The sequence below is a fragment of the Puma concolor genome, chromosome B3 (genome assembly GCF_028749965.1).
Source record: "Puma concolor isolate L17-30 chromosome B3, mPumCon1.1.hap2, whole genome shotgun sequence".
In the NCBI taxonomy this organism is placed as follows: domain Eukaryota; kingdom Metazoa; phylum Chordata; class Mammalia; order Carnivora; family Felidae; genus Puma; species Puma concolor.
In genome coordinates this window covers 20,353,734-20,368,137 of record NC_141672.1, presented here as the reverse complement: position 1 = coordinate 20,368,137, position 14,404 = coordinate 20,353,734, and the positions used below count along the sequence as shown (strand labels likewise).

Below are 14,404 nucleotides of genomic sequence, written 5' to 3'. Positions count from 1 at the left end.
TTTAAGAAAACAGTGTCAAATTATTATGGCAGAAAAAAAATGCATTCAGCTTTTCTGACCTTGCCAGGCTGGTGAGCTCAATGGTTGGGGAAGAAAAGAAGCAGAGGCTGGGCTCTCATGCAGTGCTTGCTGTGAGCATGAGGCTTTCCAGGATCTCTAACAACACAGACCATGCTTAGGCGTGTGGGCTTCTTATGACCATTGTTCTTTCTCTGGTTTTTATAAAAATGTGTTTTACAGGTGAATCAAAGCTTATAAAATGAAAAAAAAAGGTATGAGTAGGAGCTGGCATGGAGTACTTCAGCAGTATTCAAATAAAAGTAAAGAAAACAAATAAGAGACTGATGTCTTTTACTTACAAGCCAAGGGGGGAGGGGAATCAATGCTATTGGCCCACAGTAACTGCTGGTAATAATTAGGTCAGGCTGCTGAGAAAATGAAACACTGTGTTTTTTTTTTTTTTTTTTAATTTATATTTCTTAATTTTTTATGGAACTGGGCTCAAAGCATGTGCCTCCATCCAGCATGCGGCTGCCACGTGCCTGGGTTTGGGGCAAGAATGTTGCACCTTTGGACACACAGGGAAGTTGGGTTTTATGGTGATTTCTGGGCTCTGGCTCCTCCCTCCTGCTGGTTCTAGGTAAGTGCTTATAGGCAATAAACCGATTTGGCCACCTGTGGCATGTGAGGCTGGAACAAGAGAATGAACGCAGGACAGTCTTTCCCGCAGGAAGTCAACTGATGAGGAATGATCATTATATCTGCAAATTGCCTTTACAGCAATACCCAGATTAGTCTTTCATTGAATAACTGGGGTAATATGGCCTAGCCAAGTTAAAACATCAAGAAAGCCATCACAGGGCACCTGGGTGGCTCAGTCAGTTAAGTGTTTGATTCTTGGTTTCAGCTCAGGTCATGATCTCATGGTTTGTGGGTTTGAGCCTCGCATTGGGCTCCATGCTGACGGCGCAGAACCTGGCTGAGATGTCCTCTCTACTCTCTCCCTCTCTCTCTTTTCCTGCCCTGCTCTCTCTCTCTCAAAAATAAATAAACTTAAAAAAAATAAATAAAAAGGAAACCATCGCAACTTCCCAAATAAACTACTTTTCACTGATTTCTAGTCCTCAGGCCGGATTTGGGAGAACCCAAATCAACACAAGACCCTTGAAGAGTCAGTGAAAATGTGTTCTTGTCATACTTTTCTCCCACTGCACTTATCTTCATGCTGCTGTTATCATGCACAAGTATTTGCCACTTACCAAACAAAATTGCTATCAACTATTTCCAGGTTTTGTTTTCTACTTTTTTGAGAGTTCTGCCCTTGGCACAAATTCCACTTTCTGAAATTCCAGCCCTCATCTTGCAAATGACAATAGTGATAGACATTTGGATGCATGTAACTATCCCAGCCTTCTCCAACTTCTGGACGCACTATATGATTGTACTTTTTATGCCTTCACCTTTCACACACTTTATATTTTGTCATGGTTTCATGAATTGACTTCGCCAGAGAAATCTGAGCAGAAATGATATGGCTCCCTCTGGATGGAAGCTTGAAGAACCATTGAGTGATTTTCCATGTTTCTGTTTCTTTTTTGTGTGTCTTGTTGCCCATGACAGCCCTAAAAGAAGGCACTTTAAGTGCTACAGTGAGTACAGCCTGATCCACTTTGAACATGTATCATGAATGAGGAATGTGTGTGTGTGTGTGTGTGTGTGTGTGTGTGTGTGTGTGTTTGGGTGTGTGTTAAACCACTGAGATTTTGGAATGGTTTGGTAGCTTAGCCTGACCTATCCTAACTTGTGCACCTTCTGAGTCTCTGATTCGTCCAGTGTAAATTAATCTGCCTTTGCCTTTGTTCAGCATCCTTAGATTGATATTATAAGTATAACATTCATTATAAGCTACTTCAAAAAAAAATCTATACATGTATCTATGCAATTCTAATTTATGGACACTAAAGAAGGGTTTTACTCCATTTTTCTTTGTAACCCCAGTATCAAAAATGCCTTGATTATAATAGTTAATAAATTACGGTTAAAATTCGTTAACGGGAGCAGTCCAAATTTCCAGGACTTATTTAGGATTTCTATCTGACCCCATATGGAAGCATATATGTACTCGTATTAATTTACATTGGCAAAAATGGTTAGAGCATCATAGAGTTGGCTGAAGACTTGGGCATCTTAAGTAAATTCTCTCATGAGGAGACAAATAGAAAATTATGGCAACGTTTATTCATAGCCTACTACTGGTAGGCCAGTGGATTACCAACAAAGAAATGAAAAGAAAAAATGAATTCCAGAAACTCAGAAATGTAACATTTCATAGTATAAATTGTATTCTGCCCTTTGCCTCCCAAAGTAACATAAATGCATAATGATCTCTCTTGTTCCAGAGAAGCATCCTGACATCTTTATTATATTTGCCTTTATCTGGCATTTGATCTGTTCGGGCCAACAATGTCTCTATTTAATACTTCAGTTAAGCATATCCAATTAAACTTTATACTGACCTCCTTAAACAAGGCATCTCAACTAATTCCGAACCTGAGAGGATTATATGAGGTGACTTTTTCCCTGTTTGCCTATGGTTTGGGAAAGTTGAAAAATTAGAGAGTGCCTGCACAGAAAAAGATGTCAGGGATAAATTTTTAGAATGCGTTCGCTAATTGCTATGACTGTCCCCCTGGAGATACAAGAAGTTGTTTTTACTTAAGCTGTATAAAAAAGACAATCTATCAATGTGTAGCTATTGACCAACTCTTTGTGAAGTAGCATTATATGCAGTTATAGGTACTGCCTGTTCATTACCTGTCATGGGCTGACTTGTGTTCCTCCCAAAAAAGATATATGGAAGTTCTAACCCCCAGTACCTCAGAATGCGACCTTATTAGGAAATGGGGTCATTGCAGATGAAATTAGTTAATGGAGTCATACTAGAATAATGGGGGCCCCTTTCCGATAAGATTCGTAACCTTGTAAATAGACCACCATGGAAAGACAGAGGCACACAGGGAGAACGCCACGAGATGGCCAAGGCAAAAATTGGAGTTATGTACCTGTCAACCAAGGATTACCAGATATTGCCAGTACACTGCTAGAAAAGCAAGTACACTCGGGAAAAGCAATTCCTGCAGGTTTCTGATGGAACGCGGCCCTGCCAACACTGTGATTTCAAACTTGTAGCCTCCAGACGTATGAGATGATTAATCTCTGCTGTTTTAAGCCACCCAGTTTATGATACCTTGTTATGGAAGACCTGAGGATACCCTACATTTGCTAACCATCTAAAGTATCCACACTGGGATGGCGAGAGTGAGAACCAGACGAGAGAGGAAAGCAAGATAAAGACAAAACCGGTGCGCCTATATGGCTCAGTCAGTTAAGTGTCTGACTTCAGCCCAGGTCACGATCTCATGGTTCGTGACTTTGAGCCTCTCATCCGACTCTCTGCTGTAGGCACATGGCCACTTTGGATCCTCTGTCCCCCAAACTCTGCCTCTCCCCTGCTCTCCCTCTCTCTCTCTGTCTCACAGTTAAAAAAAAAAAAAAAAAAAAAAAAAAAAAAAAAGGATAAAGCTACAGCTGCTACCTAACACAAGGCAGTTTAAAATGCATTCGTCCTGGAAGGTGGTGGTGATGTTTCTGCCTGGTAAGGTCTTGCAAAGTTGCAGATTCAGGGTCACTCTGTACAAAACCAAAAGAAGGGATGAAAGAGCCATGTGACAAGGAGGATGGAGCCCTTAATCCTAAAGGATTGGCCTGCCTCTCAGCAGCTATGCATATCTTCTCTAAGTGTTTGCCCCCTCCCTACACAGGATTATCACAAATATTTGTAGCCTACACCTCAAAGCAAATGCAGCATTCATTAAGCAATGTAAATATGCAAGTGAGGGCTTGGAAGTAAAAGTCCTTTTGTATTCCTTACAAACAATGCATTCCTTTTTAGCCTTTTTTTTTTTTTTTAAGAAAATTGCAAACACATACATTCTAAACATAGTCTGAATTGGGAAACCTGATGTCTCATTTCACATTTGGTTTCAGCCGGTTCTAATCAGCTCAATACATTAATTTCCAGAAAACATTTCCTCTAATGATCTTAATTGGAATATGAACAGCCTTAAGAATAACAAGAAACTGGGAAGAAAAAGGTTTGGCTAAAATACAAACCTAAAAAATAAGACCAGATGAGCTATGAACAGTTTACTTTAAACAAATGTATTATTAAAGGAAATTGCTTCATATTCAAACTCGTTAAGTCAAGTTCAATAATTATTTTTTCTCTTTAACTCTTCAGAATCAATGCAAACCACACTGAGCTGTTTCATCAGAATGTGTTTGACTTGTAAATACAGGGCAAAAGAATAAAAACAACACAAACACATCCTATTCGAAATCAGACTAATTGGCAAAATGCCCTTTTAGCTCTTTCAACAGATTTAAAAGTTTCAGCCAAGCATCTGAATTTATGGTGGTTTTATCTTTCATCGCCGTTGTCAAGTGACCTTGATCTGTTCGCCCAGAATTTAGTTCTCTGCAGACTTCCAAAGTGTAAATCAGCCCTTGAACTTGGTCATGAAAGGACATTTGACACAGAGAGACTAAAATATGTCTCTTTTATGGAAATGTTTACCCTGAGTTGATGCTGAATTCTTCTTCTTCCAATTACCCTCACATTAATTTCAACTTTGTTTTTCTAGTCTCCTTCTCCCCTCCCTTGAATGACAGGTATATTAGCTAAGTTTGTCAGAAGAGTTGCCTGTCCCCCAGAGAAAACCCAGGAAGGGCTGACCTCATGCTCACCCAGGCGGCGGCCAGCTCAGACTTCTCTATCAGTCAGCGCCTAGGAGGAGCAGGCGGCGAGGTCTCAGCTGCCTTCCTGAGTGAGCTCGGTGATAAAGTTGATCCCATCAGGAAGGAGCCTATTGGGCCAAGTCCAGTTGTATGGCTTATGTTGAGAGTGAACTTTCTGACATTTCAAATCTGCCATATCAAATTAAGCAGAATAAAGCCGGCTGTTTGCCCGATTATTTATAACATCACAGGAAACTTGGAATGACTTATTAAAGAATGGAAATATTTCTCTTTCCTCAGAAAGAAGCTTGCCTCTGCCAAGATACACAGCAACTGGCTGGGTATGGGAATGGTGCAAAAAGTTCCCACTTCCAAGGTTATTAAAACATACCTGGGCTCATTTAAAAACCCAAACCTAGTATTAGGATGAACAATGGAGGGACAGCCTGAGTGCCATGCTGAGTTCTTGAACAGCTGGTTTCATACCCATAAAAAACAAAAGTCTTGGGAGCATTTGATTTTGCTGAGAATGTTGCTGACCATAAGCTTTGGTCAAAGGTGTTTATCACCTTAATAAGCCCCAAGGAATGCAGCTGAAGAAGGTGACTTTGAAAGTGGTTTTAACATCCTTGCTCATTTACCGAACCGCACGGAGACCAGAAATCACCGATGAAGGCCGGCGATAGACTTTGGAAATGTAAACGTCGTGCATGTGAGAATTTGGGGAATATGATTTTACTTTTTCATTGCAAGGCAATGTGGGATTCATGTAAATAATTTGAGAATGTGGAAATGTATGAAGCTTTTAGTCAGCCAGAATCTTATCATCCAGAGATGTTGATTATTAGCATTTGGGTGTGTTTCTTAACAGTGTTCTGTTCTATGCAAAATAATGTCCACACTCACAAATCATCTGTGAAAAATTACATTGTTAAGTAATGCGTTTTGTAAGTGAACTTATATACATGCACACAATCACACACATATATTCATATATATGTGTATATATATATATATATGTATACACACATACACACGTGTGTATATCCATTTTATACTCTTAGTTATCTTTGAAAAACTGTTGTTTAATGGAAGCAGAATATTCAATCACTTGGATATTTTGTGCTTATCTAAGAAATTATTTGTTGTTGATTATTTAAGTTGTTTACAATTATTCTTTGCTTCGCTATTACAAAAAAATGCTATAACCTCCTCAATGAATATCAATAAATATCCTCATATAGAAAACTTCCTACTCTGATATTGTTTTAGGGCAAATTTAAAAAAAATGGATTTAATTGGGTCAAAAAAATCTAAATCTTTAAGACTCTTAATATGTATTTCCCAAATGCTTTCCAGAATGTTTGTACAAATTAACACTGTCCTAAGGATATATGTGGTTACCCTGAACAGCAATTTTCAAGGTTATAAATCAAGATTCCCATATCATCACCTTGAACTACTTGAATACACTTTTTTCTAGCATCTTCTCTCTATACAAATCTCGATCAAGTTTGTAAGATAAGTTATTTTTTGTTCAGTGTGATATAAGGAATGTCATTATATTACACAAAATATGTACACTCATGTACATACCTATCCATTTACGGTATTGTTAATCCTCAAAATGTGTTTCTATAGTTAACAAAATCTTTTGGCCTCCTTCTGATTATGTAATAGTGGTGATTGAAAATAAATATACCTATTTTAGAACTGAAATATTAGAACAATTTGTGTGTTTATTATTTTGAGTACTCACATAGTTGCTGAAATAGATAGTACACAAAGTTGCACAAAAAGCAGGTCATTGTGTTTATGGCTATGAGTCTTACGCCCTTCGCCTTCCATGCCTTGTCCTACATGTAAAGCTATTCCAGGTAAGAGGGACAGAAAACCCAGCTACACCACCAGCCCCAAGCACAGCCAGACCAAAGAGACAGGACAGCTGCGGGAAGATGAATGGGTAGGTAGGTAGGTAGGTAGGTAGCAGATAAATGATAAACAGATAGGCAGACAGATAGATAGACAGAATTAGACAGGAGATTGGGGGAAGAAGATAAAAGATAAAAAAAGACCGAAGGAACAAAGTTTAGCAGATGAATAGAGAAAAGGAATAAATATGGGCAGGGCCATTCTGCTCTGCAAAGTGCTTTTGGCTATTTGTGGCAAATCTGCCTTTACCCGTGGTTCCTCACCTCCTGAAAAGAGCAATATGGATTCTGACAGAGAATAGGACATAATTATTTGCCAGAACGAGTTCTGGGTCATTTGTATGAATTCTTCTTCTTCTCACTCTTTCCCCCACCAACAACCTACTCCTGTTCATCCTTCCCCTTCGCCTCTTCTTCTCTCTCTGCCTTATTTCTCCCAGAACAGAAAAGAGGCATGTGTATCAGTTCATCATATTTCACAGCACTGGGTTTTGGAATAATAGGGTAATAGGTGTGAAAAATCAGTTCTTCAACAGGTATTAACTTTTGTACACTTTCAATATCTGGATTATTTTATTTTATTTTATTTTATTTACATTATTTTTTCTTAAAAATGAGTTAGAACAGGAGCACCAGGGTGGCTCAGTTGGTTAAGCATCTGACTTTAGCTCAGGTTATGATCTCTCCCTAGTGAGTTCAAGTCCCATGTCAGGGTCTGTGCTGACAGCTCAGAGCCTGGAGCCTGCTTCAGATTCTGTGTCTCCCTCTCTCTCTGCTCCCCAGCCCCTGCTCCTGCTCTGTCTCTCTCTCAACATAAATAAACATAATAAAAAAATTATAAACATGAGTTAGAACAGAAACATCATATATAGAGCATATTTGAGGCACTTTTAAGTATTGGGATATAAAATCAAATATATTTAAAATTACTCTTTTCTTATAAATTTACCAAGTTGATTATCTTGTATTTAAAAAGAACATAATTTGAGAAACAGGACCCTATTTTTGGGTTGTAGAACAAGACAAACACAAAAAACCTGTTTTTATACACACACACACCTCTGTATGCGTATATATGGATATATACGTATATACATATGGATATATATGTATATATGTATATAGCATATATATGGCTATAAATATGTATGTGTATATATTATATATATACATATATATAATAGGAAAATAATGTGTATGCATGTATACATGTATATATACACATATATATTCATATTTCATTCATGGGTAAGTTCTATTTGTCTCATGAAATCTAATGATGCTTTTCTCTTAAAATTTTCCCCTTAAACACATTTGATTCTTTTTAAGTTCTAGGCAAAGGCTTATAAAATACTGTGTTGTTTAACATTTTCCACATTTAACATTAAGTGCTTGATTGCTTGGAAAACATTGTAAAATAGAGTCATTGTAGAGTTAATATAAAAGTTGTGAAAAAACTTTTATTTTTTTTTATTTATTTATTTTTTTTTTCATTTTTTTTTTTTTTTTCCCAACGTTTTTATTTTTGGGACAGAGAGAGACAGAGCATGAACGGGGGAGGGGCAGAGAGAGAGGGAGACACAGAATCGGAAACAGGCTCCAGGCTCTGAGCCATCAGCCCAGAGCCCGACGCGGGGCTCGAACTCCCGGACCGGGAGATCGTGACCTGGCTGAAGTCGGATGCTCAACCGACTGCGCCACCCAGGCGCCCCGTGAAAAAACTTTTAAAATGCATCTCCTTTTTAAACTATATATTTTGTAATGCCAAATTTTCATATACCTCAACCAAAACAAAATATTAAAACAGCAAATGCAGAAGATTTGACAATCCAGTTGTCTTTATTAAAACATACATTAAAGAAATTTACATTAAGTAAATAAAAACTATACACAATTCTTTTCACTTAATTATTTTTTATTTTGGAAAATGTAATTATTTTATAAGTATATATTTTTATTCTTACATCAATGGTACTATTGTTATTGCAAATGAATTATTAAATACATTTTCTGTTTTAATTTATGGTATAATAAGTATTGATAGATTAGAACATTATTTTATTTCTTTGGGCATATATCTTTATTTTTTGAAAAAAAAAGGAAGGTTGGACTAGATTTTTTTTTTCTCAAAGTGTAGCCTGAATTGGTCTATAATAGATTTACTTGAAATACTTGTTAAAATATAGATACTGAGGGGCGCCTGGGTGGCGCAGTCGGTTAAGCGTCCACTTCAGCCAGGTCGCGATCTCGCAGTCCGTGAGTTCGAGCCCCGCGTCGGGCTCTGGGCTGATGGCTCAGAGCCTGGAGCCTGTTTCCGATTCTGTGTCTCCCTCTCTCTCTGCCCCTCCCCCGTTCATGCTCTGTCTCTCTCTGTCCCAAAAATAAATGAACGTTCAAAAAAAAAAAAAATTAAAATATAGATACTGAGATTTGCCTCAGACTCACCCAGTCAGAATCTATGAAAGAGAAGTCTTTCATAGGACGTACCTCAGGGACTTTTCAGATTTCATTAAAATTTGAGTGCTATCAGGGCACCTGGGTGCTCAGTAGGTTAAGCATCTGACTTCAGCTCGGCTCATGATCTCACAGTTCATGATTCAAGCCCGGCATCAGGCCCTGTGCTGACAGGTCAGAGCCTGGAGCCTGCTTCATGTTCTGTGTCTCCCCCTCTCTCTGCTCCTCCCCTGCTTGCACTAAATAAATAAGTAAATAAATAAATAAATATTAAAAATTTTTTTGAGTGCTATCAGATGACCTCTGTTGACTTTGCTTCACTCCCAGCTCCAGATGGATAAACACCAGAATCTCTGAACCCCCCACTATTGCAAGGGCAAGCTGGATGCCTAGATTACCTGGTCCCCCATACTATTTATACAATGTCTCCTTTTCAGGGTTGTCACACAAAATAGGGTACACCCAGGTAAATTTGAATTTCAGATAAACAGTGAATTGTTTTCATAAAAAAATGCTCCAAACTCTACTTAGGAGATATATATATATATATATATATATATATATATACACACACACATTAGTCACTGTTTATCTAAATATTGTGTGGAACATATTTGTCCTATTTTCTGTTTGTGTGTCTTGTTTTGCTAAATATGTCAGGCCTATCAATTTTCCACCATTGCTTCCAGGTGGTAGTATCCATAAATAGATAAAGTGAGACAATATGGGAACATCTCACCCACAAGATTTAGTAAGTGCATAGACTTAAGGTCAGGTGGGAAATGGCTGAACTGAGAAACAATCTTATAATGACAGATAAGACTTTATCCATGATCTCACACCCTTACAAGGCAAACCCCGTTAAACTTTCCCCAGAATTTCTTTCAGAAAGAATCTCCATGGAGTTCGTGTGGCTCTGCTTCCAACTGCTGTTTACTTCATTTGACTGTAGTATTTCTCATTTTAAAGTCATTAGCACCTTGGGAGCAACCTCATTGCCTGAACAGTTTAATCTCCAGTGAAGCCCCGTTCCATTATATCAAAATTCACCTCTGCTTTTATCGGTCTTTACACATGTTGTTTAAGAATGTAAACACTCTATGGCTCCCTTGTGTTTTGTCTGTCTCTTCAGCTCCGAGTGAACTCTGCTCACACTGGTATGTGTTCCAGGCTCTTGCCTTCTTTCTATTAGCCAATATCCTCTCCTCTTCCAATAATATAGATTTCCAACTGAACAATATCGCCCACTCAACAATCTCTATAACCTTTTCTGATTTTAATGATTTCTGATTCGACTTGCTACACGTAAAGAACAAAAAAAACAAAACTGTTCCTAAGTTTCTTTGTCAAAGAAGAAGGATTCTGTTTTTAAGAGAATTGCTGAGGATAAGATACAAAATGTATTAACATCAACTTTTCAGGAATATTTGAGTTTTCGGGGGACTTGAGTGGCTCAGTTGGTTAAACGTCTGACTCTCATTTTGGCTCAGGTCATGATCTCACAGCTTCTGGGATCAAGCCCTACATCAGGCTCTGTGCTGATGGTGTGGAGCCTACCTGGGATTCTGTCTGGCTGTTTCTGCCCCTTCCCTGCTTGCTCTCAAAATAAATAAAAATAAACTTGAAAAAAATTGCATTTTCTACTGACATTGGCTACGAATGAGCAACCCATAAAAACAGTCTTTCATTTTATTTATTCTTCAGTGAGTAGAGGGTGGTTCTGATTTTCCTCATATCTGTGCCATAAAGTGTAGAATACCTAATCAAGATGATGCCTCAAAACTTATGTAAACATTGTCATTGTAGATTTTTTTTCCTTTTCTTTTGTTCTTTTCCTTTTTTTTAAAAATTAAAAATAGTGATGAAATGAATGCTAGCAGTTTTTCCTATGAATTTTTGGGACTGGGGTTCCTATATCAGAAGATCTGAACATTGAGCTATCAAAAGATTATACCAATTCCCATTGCCATCAAAATAATCATGGCATCATCATTATCAGGATTTTTTTAAATGTTTATTTATTTTTGAGACAGAGAGAGTCAGATCGCGAGTTGGGAGGGGTGGTCGGAGAGAGAGGGAGACACAGAATCTGAAGCAGGCTCTAGGATCTGAGCTATCAGCACAGAGCCCAAGGTGGGGCTGGAACCCACGAACCATGAAATCATGACCTGAGCCGAAGTTGGATGCTTAACTTACTGAGCCACCCAGGTGCCCCAGGAGTGTTTTTAATTAAACTAAAAACTTGATATTAAAAATAACTGTACAATATTATTTATTTTTATTAAGGGTCTTTCTTTTATTTCTAGTGTTACTAGGAAGGCCAGACCTTTTCTAAAATTCTATGTGGTATTTGTTTTTTATTACTTATTACCTATATCTGTTATCTATTTTCATCCTTTAAAAAATAGTTTAAATTATACACTACCAAGTTTTTTTAATGGAGGTAGAGAAATGATACAGTTCAGTGGAACCAAGAAAGAGTGTGTGGGGTTGAGAGCAATAGGCGAAGGGGCTCAGGGAAATCACAGGGCAATATGGAAGTTGGTGGTCTCTTGAGTGATGGCAGTGGCTGCCGGGGAATTTGCCAGATGGGGTAGATGAGCACAACAATGGAGAGGGGAAGACAGTAAAGTAACAATTCCCACATTAAACACGTGTCTCTTTAGGTAACTTAGACATTCAGTTCTTGCTGTTTATGATTTTTTTTAATTGGATCATTTAAGAAAGGTTTTGAACTGTCAAACCTGTCTTTGTCTAAGTTTTTTCAGACTATGTCTCCTTAAAAGATCCTTGGTAGAAGGGGCACCTGAATGACTCCGTTGGTTCACTGTCTGACTCTTGATTTTGGCTCAGGTCAGGATCTCAGGGTCCTGGGATCAAGCCCTGCATTGGGCTCCACACTGAAAGTGGAACATGCTTGAGATTCTCTCTCCCCTGCTCATGAGCTCTCTCCCTTAAAAAACAAAGAAACCAACAAACAAAGGAACAAAGAAACAAACAAAAAAACTTGGTAGAAAGAAAGGAACGTGAAAAACCTACACCTAAATTTGATGCAGTAGGACATGACTTTTAGCCTGAGAATGTGAACAATCACCTTTGCCTCAAGGGGGGAAATCAACAAACAAACGAAAAAATAGATGAATAGACAAAGAAACATTCTAGGAGTCCTTTGGTGGTGGCTGGCGGTGGTTGTGGATCCCCTAGGAAATAAAAACACAGACAATTGGAGATGTTTACTTCCTCCTGGTGCCTCTTCCTTTTCCCCTCTCTTTAGTTTTATTGCCATCAACTTGAAGACTCAAAAGGTAAGAAACAAGTAAAATTTATTTCAGATGATTATCAAAAACTGGTTGATCTCTGTTCTCTGTGCCAAGATAGAAACCTGAAGCCTGAACAGTTCACAGGTGAACCTAAGGAAATGATGGCAGTTTACTATTTTGAACAGAAAAAGAATAGAATGAGTTAAGCACCAAAAGGATATGAATATTTCACAAATTTGCATGTGATCCTAGCGCAGGGGCCGTGCTAATCTTCTCTGTACCGCTCCAATTTTAGCATACGTGCTGCCGAAGCGAGCACAGGAATATATATATTTCAAAAAGGACTATATTAACACCCCAAGCATCACCTAATAATCAATTCACATATGCTTGATTCATGCTCACAGTTTGTTTGTGTATTCATAAGCTCATTCCGTATTCCTGCGTGTGGAAAGTGGGAGGCACGAAGCAGACTTCCTTTCTTCTGACTTTTAACCAAGCATGAGAAATAAAGTGCAAGAACTGCACTTGCCAAAATCTCCTGATGCTTGGAGAAAAAAAAAATAATTAAAAGACATAAATTAATTTAAAATGTGGGGGGAACTGTTTGCGAAATAGGGTACAAAACTTTATTTAAAAGCTATTTCTACTCGTCACATTTTCTCTGCATACTAGAATAGAGTTATGGTTGCAGTAATGGTTTGCTTACGGGCAAGCAATTAAGCACCTGTAGTCACTCCACAGGATGTAGATTTCGCATGAATAGCTATTTTATAAATAAACAAATAGAAACTCATATATGTAATGGCAAAGGCAAACACCGCTTGGATTTTAAATTTTAAAAGGACTGTTCCGCACTTTTTTGGGGAAATCATTTGTTTCCATATATAAATTGGATTCGACTTAGCCTTTTCATTTTCCACATGAATAATTAATAATGTCGTCATTATCCTGACAGTCCCTCTCTAGCAATTTAACCATAATAAGGCTGTAACGATTCACTGCATTAAGGTCAATATAAGCAAGATATGAGCAATGCATATGATGAATCTAAGCGTGAGATTTCTCAGATGTAGGTGGAAGTTGATTTTTGATATTCCATCCCCTCTTCTTAGGATTGGTTGTCTGTCCTGGGAGAACAGGATTCCTGCCCCAGGCCTCCTCATCTGTTCTCTGGATCTTGAGATGCTTCCTGTTTTAGCATGTCCTCTGTGGCATATGGAGCACCTTGTAATTTATTCAAATTCAGAAACAACTGATAGAGAATCTCGGCTTTGCCAGGTACCACCTAAGTGACCCTCCTACATTAGCTGTCTAACTTTTCTAAGCCTGAATATCTTCATGTGAAAAAATAGGGGAGAGATATAATAATCACCTCATAGGCGAGCCTGAAGAATCTTCACTCAGATGGTGGGGCGGGGTAATGGTTCTCACAAGCAGGATAGGATGTCTTCTCTGAGATCTGGCTACCAGTTAATAGTAAGCCACCCTTACACTGGCCTGAGAGGGCTGCTCCTTCCCTCTCTGTGCCCTGGACCAAAAGTACCCGGACCTCAGCTTTCTTCAGCAGAGATGGGCAACTGGGCTGGATCTGACAAATGTTTTCACCAAAACCTGTGTGTGACAAAGGAAATTAGGTAATGGGGTTTACCTGATATAGTCTTCTAAGACTTAAGAAGAGCCAGATGATGCTAGGAGGGAAGATTGTATAAAATAAACTAGTGAGAGACAGGATTTCTTTAATTTCATGAATTTCGAAAAAATATAACATAACATACAGTTTAAAGCGTGTGGAGGTATCCACGTTGTTTTATTTGGACAGTTCTCAGTTCTCAAATGTTATGCAAATAATTTATTAAAATAAGACTTAACCTTAACAGGTAAAATTGTGGACAGTCAAAGCCTAGACTTTGGCAGCAGGTGTATTTGCTTTTGAAAATCAGATTCACTGTTGACTTTGAA

The 14,404-nt window shown here is 38.2% G+C and overlaps 1 non-coding gene across 1 annotated transcript; it reads right to left on the bottom strand.

The window, feature by feature from the left end:
• Positions 1-12,654: 12,654 nt before the first annotated feature.
• On the bottom strand, positions 12,655-12,761 carry LOC112856545 (U6 spliceosomal RNA). Its single transcript, XR_003223118.1, has one exon. It is a non-coding gene; the product is annotated as a U6 spliceosomal RNA (small nuclear RNA).
• Between the last annotated feature and the right edge of the window lie 1,643 nt (positions 12,762-14,404).